This window comes from Callithrix jacchus, chromosome 2 (assembly GCF_049354715.1).
Source record: "Callithrix jacchus isolate 240 chromosome 2, calJac240_pri, whole genome shotgun sequence".
NCBI classification, from domain to species: Eukaryota; Metazoa; Chordata; class Mammalia; order Primates; family Cebidae; genus Callithrix; species Callithrix jacchus.
In genome coordinates, this window is record NC_133503.1 from 23,700,468 (window position 1) to 23,706,467 (window position 6,000).

Consider the following 6,000-nt stretch of genomic DNA (forward strand, 5'->3'; position numbering starts at 1 on the left):
CATGTCTCATTTATATCTAATTCTCTAGTGCTTCAAACATAATGCCATGAAAGATCATTAATTATTGTTTAAATAAAAGTATTTTAAAAATACACATACTGACAAACTTTGGTACCCACTAATTTCTTTTCTCTATCTTATACAAATGCCCCAAGTAATATTGTTTTTATGACACATCTGTGGTCTTTATGACACACCTGTGGTCTTTCTTTCAAAAATATTCTTTTGCTTTGTGGATACTCATTTCTAATCTCCAAAGAGAATACATTTCTAAAAGAAGGGCACACAGACACACACATATTCCCTTTAAGAATTTATTTATATATATCACAGTCCACCAACTGTTTATTATTGGATTGTAGCAAGTTAAGTACAGGCATTGAAAATAGGTGTTTAGAAATGGGTACCTCAATTTTATTCTAGTATAATATCTAAGTATGTGCTCAGTAAACTTGCCACATGAGCAGGCTAGGTACCAATTTGGGTATTGTCAAACTCACACGGTGGGTTGTATATGACATCAACTATATACTAGTAATTCATGGTAGAGCTAGATATTGGTCCAAGATAGATTGGACAAAAATATCTGGTTCTTCCTCATAGGTAGTTTTTAAGGTTCTGCCATTCACAAATAAAACTGGAAAAGACCAATCCCATTATTTTACGAATGGGAGAACTGAAACCTAGAGTTTACCCAGCTTCTGATCGCCAAGCTAGTAGATTCTACTCTATAATATACCTGTATTCCTTACTTTAGTGAGTGACCGTCTGGGGTAAAATAAATATTATGATTGCTACTACTAACACATGTCCAGTGCTTATTAGGTACTACCACACAAATTGCTATTTTTATGTCAAAAATGGTCAAGTATCTGTAATTTCACATGGTTTAACTCATATGAAATGCTGATAACAATGTCAAGTGCTTTTAAACTTTAAAGAAGAAGCATCTGCAGCCAGAATTTTTGGGTTCCCATGTTGGTTCTGTCTCTTCCTGCCACATTGTGGCTGGAAAGTTAGTTACATTTTCCCTGGGCTAAGTTCCTAAATCCACAACATGGAGCTTATAGTAGTAACTATCTCAGAGATTTATTGAGGCTTAAATGACCTCATGCAGGTGAAGCCCTTGAAATAGCACCTGGCAGATAGTAAGTGCTCAGTTAATTTTAGATGTTCTGGCTACTTCCAACATGACCTCTTGGATTAATTCTCAGGACAATCTTGTGAGGTAGGAACATTTTATCCTCAGTTTATAGATAAGGAGACTGGAGCTTAAAGAGTAATTTGAACTGTTGTCTATATGATTGCAAGCACATTCTCTCTGTACACAGTAATTTTCAGTTCAGTGCCTCCTAAATCAGGTTGAATAGTCCCTGGGCCATTTCATCAGAATTGCCAATATTTGAGTGGATCTAGCTTCTGGGATTCTGTCAGTTATGTAAAAGACAATGCAAGCCATTTTACTGTCTAAGGAAGAAAACCGAGTTTCACCGTTTCTCCTTATTTTCAGGTCTCCAGATTGACAAGCATGTTGTAAGCAATAAATAAACTGATCTCGACAGCTTCTGATTTTATAACAATGCAGTCCTGTAGTGACCCCTTAGGTATTGCTGCTACTCCCCAAAGAACCCCCAAACCTCAGCTGGCACTGTCCCCAGGATTACTGAGAAGGAAAACTTGGTGTGGCAACTGCTAACTAGAACCTGTGTTATTAAACTTGGTTAGTGTTTTGTACAAAACCAAAGAAACACCATCTTCTCTTTTTCTCCTTAAACAGAATAAGTAGTCCAGAAATTCCTGTGAGAAGCAACAAGATTTGATTGAATTTTTCAGAATTTCATATTATTCTGTCAAGTTCACTTGACAGCAAAGGACAAACTGCCTTTCAAATGCTATAAGTGAATGCATCAGCAATTCAGAAGGAAAAACGCGGGTTATTAAGTAGGAACAAGTCTCTCTGAATACATTTACACCAGCTTATGGAAACCATTCTCCTCAGAAACCTCTGCAAAAATCTATTTTCTAGTGTCAGTATTGCTTTAGGTTTGACAGATGATGATAAAATACAATGAAATTACCTTTGAGCTCTGAAATGTACATCAGCGCCCACATTTCTCACAATTTGATTTTTTATTTTTCCAACACAGCCAGCTAGTTTCAATGTTATCCCCGAGCACTCAAGATTTATGCCTGGGGAATTAAACTATTTATGCCTAAGCCAGACTTCTATACAGAATTTACTCTATATGTAAACATACACACATACAATACACATGTGTAAGTATATTAGTTAAGAGCTGGAAGGAATCTTTCAAATCTTCAAGTCTTCTTTACTGTCATGATACAAATGAGGAATCTGAAGTTTCAACAGAAATGCTATTTTGAAGGCCACATAGAAAACTGACTTCAAAGTGAGACTTGAAGAAATAAGAATGTACCAAGTTCCTACTCTATTCTGTATTCCATTCATAAGTTCTTACAGCACTTCTATGATGTTGGTATGCAAATGTCACCTGTTCTTCACTTTGAGAAACACTGCAGTCCGTTAAGTAACAGTATGTTCTCCAGGTTATGGTTCTGAAATGCCATCAGAATCACCTGGAGGCCTGTTTAAAACAGGTTTCTGAGTCATCCCCACATTTCTGACTCAGCATATCTGTGGTAGGGCCTGAGGTTTTGCCTTTCTAATAATTCCTGAGTAATTCTGATACAGTTAGCCCAGGAAGCACATTTGAGAACCACTGCTGTAGGGTGTACTTGAGGAGGAGGTAGAGAACATACAGTGGCAGGTGTGTGAGGATTTCACCATCAAGCTTGCTCGTGAGTAAAGAGATCTGGAATTTTTATTTAACTAGGCAGATGAGGCAAAGAAACTCTCAATATATTCTTGTGTTCCTGTGTCACTTCTTCAATTTAATGAGTTCAAATTGATACTGCACCATATCAGAGCGACCTGCAAAAACTTTAGTTAAGAGATAAAAGTACCTCCTCTCAAATAATACAGTTTGTTTTCAGGCTGCTAACTGTCTGCAAGGCTCTCTGCATTGGCGACAGCAGCCAGTGATCACTAATACTAAAAGCAGAAAATGAGATTCTCCTTCTTTTCTCCAGATGTTTAAGATAGTATTTAACATAAACAGAAAAATGCCATGACCATTAATATTCTCTCTCCTCTGATTCCCATAGCAGCAACTAACAGTTATTTAATGCTTTCTGTGGGCCAGTTATTGAATTGTACTAGGCAATTTCTCTCTCTCTCTCTCTGAATGTGAACATTTGACAGCTGAAGTAACTTCCCAAGGCTACACAACTATAGGATGTAGAACTGGAATTCATATGCAACTTTTATTCCAAAGCCCATGTTTTTTCCTACTAAACTGTACTCATTTTTATTCTGACTATTCATCTCTTAATAAAAGTATATTTTACAAAAAATGAAAAGTCTCCAGAAACTTCAACTTTGTAGTCAAAAGAATTTTAAAACAATGTCACCAGAAAATGAGAAATCAGTAATATTTAATGAGCAGAAAAGATAGAGCTCCCTAGGTTAAAAGCAAAATTTAAGAATTCCTGGCTAAGTTTTACTTTAAGGAGAGCGGGTAAATGGGTAGAACCAGTCTCAGGAATCCAACCTGTTTTAGTTTACCTTTGAGTCACAAAAGAAATTTTCATTCCCTTCTGACATGGCAGAAGCTGTTTGAAGAATGAATGTGGGAGTAGAAGCACACTGGGTCGGGTGTGGTGAGTCACACCTGTAATCCCAGCATTTTGGGAAGCCGAGGCAGGTGGATCACCTGAGGTCAGGAATTCAAGACCAGCCTGGCCAACATGGTGATGATACTCCATCTCTACTAAAGAAAAAAAAAATACAAAAATTAGCCAGGTGTGGTGGTGCACATCTGTAATCCCAGCTACTCAGGAGGCTGAGACAAGAGAATTGCTTGAACCCAGGAGGCGGAGGTTGCATTGAGCCAAGATTGTACCACTCCAGTCAGGGTGACAGACTGAGCCTCTGTCTCAAAACAAAACAAGCAGCAGCAACACTGGATTAGGTGCCATGAGTCTTGGACTCTGGCATCCTTTTGTCTCAGTAATACAGACTTTAGCTCTCTAGGTCCTAGTTTTATCATCTGTAAACTAAGCAGCTGGACTAAGTTCCATTCCCTTCCTCAAGCTCCATTTTTTTGAAAGGCAGCCTCCTTCACTGGACTTATCAGCATTGTATGCTTCAAAAGATAAGGTTCATCTTTTAGCACAAGAGGAGTATGATTTAATTGCAAACTCAGCACGTGGGTTTCAACCTTCAGTCCCTCAAGGGCCTATTAATCCATCCATATGTGATGTTATACTGTTATGTTCTTTAAAAAACACATGGTGAAAACCTGAGGAGAGATCCTGAAACCTTAAATCCATATAAATAGACTTTAAGAAGTGAATTATCCAAGAAATTTTTAAAAAGTCATCAATGGATGAAATGATAAACTCAGTAGGTGTTTTTTCAAGAGTAATTATAGTAACATATAGAAAGAAAACAAAATCTGCAATTTGCCTGATTAATGGCTTAATGTAACAGTACATCTGTTAATAGAGTAATACTCCAAGCACTCTTGACTGTACATTTGTAATATCTGGAAACAGAGAAGAAACTGTGGAAGAAAGTAACAGAGTGCCAGATTAGCTTTTGGAGGTCAAGCTCCTCTCCATAGTTTTCAAATTCTTCTGCCTACCTTGGCCAAAATTGCCTGACAATATCAGAGAAAAACCAAATTCCACCAGACACATGCACAGACTCCCACAGGCAAAATAACTAGCAGCTCAGTATAATTTTTATTTTTAAATTTACTTTTCCTTTTAGGGTTAGGGATAGTGTCACCCTAGCCTTAACAGCAGGACACAGGACTGTCCTAAATGTGTCCATCATAGCTCTGCATGCATGAGGCTTTTTTTTTCTTTCTTTCTTTTTGCTTCTGGAAGGAGTAACTCATACTTAGGGAGCAAACACATTTTTCTTTAAGCAACAGTTTTCTCCTTTGAACTCAAAGGAAAGTCAAACTTCCCACCTATCATTGAAAACTACTGTAATATGCCAGCTTCAGAGTTTATCAAGATGAAATTGGGAAGCCATGTAATGATGTCATTCTCTTCCTCAAAGCTGTAGTTTCTTTCTGCTTGAGAAGAGGGCTGTAACTCCATCTGCTTCCTTGGGCTGCACTGAATGATTGCAGGATATATTATTTATCATAAAATTTATTCAGGCACATTCAGGCTGCGAGCCCTGTTGTGTAAGGAAGTAGCATTTGCCATCAGCTTATCATAATGAAATCAACTGACACAAAATAAAATATTCTGTTGAAAGAAATGTGGATCTCACACCCAGCAAGCCAAAGGAAATTCTGAAAGCAGTGTAAAGAAAAGTGGTTATATCTTGGGTCTAATTCAGAACTTAGACTTGATGATTCTAAGAGGCAGTTAGTCCCTCGCATTATATAGGTAAGGCCAGGATGCTTTTACTTACCCCAGCAAAGCTGACGTCCCTATTGAGCAGGCTCCAGTAGAAGCAAACAGTGCTTGAAAGTGGTGGTATTTCTCTCTCACACCTTGGCGAAAATAGTTCTCTTTCCTATGGCATTTTTCATTTTTCTGATTATATCTGATTATGTCAAGGCAAGGCCTCAAGCTAACACTCCCTCAGAAACTTAGAGAAGATGACACACTGAAAAGAAATAAGTGTGACCAATGAAAGAAAAAGGAAAAATAAGCTGCCTCACTAGGCCCAAGAGTGAAAGAGAAGAATAGCAAGTCTGTGAATGTGAGGCCCAGTCCCAGAACAGTGAAGGCAGTGTTCTTGGGCTTGGCTGAACATTTACATTGTTAGACATAGCTCTTGCATAAATTTCTACTTTCTGTGAATCAATGAGCCAGCAATATAAAAATTCATAGTGATTTTATTCTCTACGCATGGTACAAAATGACTTTGTCCGTCTACAAAGGTAATGCATG

At 37.8% G+C, this 6,000-nt stretch overlaps 1 protein-coding gene across 2 annotated transcripts in view; it reads right to left on the bottom strand.

Moving 5' to 3' along the window:
• Window positions 1-5,715, bottom strand: part of ATP10B (ATPase phospholipid transporting 10B (putative)) — a 313,434-nt gene extending 307,719 nt beyond the window's left edge. For both annotated transcript variants that reach the window (XM_008984453.5, XM_008984480.5), the window contains exon 1: window positions 5,516-5,715. The gene's annotated coding sequence lies outside the window, so the exon portion shown is untranslated. The remainder of the gene's footprint in view (window positions 1-5,515) is intronic.
• Between the last annotated feature and the right edge of the window lie 285 nt (window positions 5,716-6,000).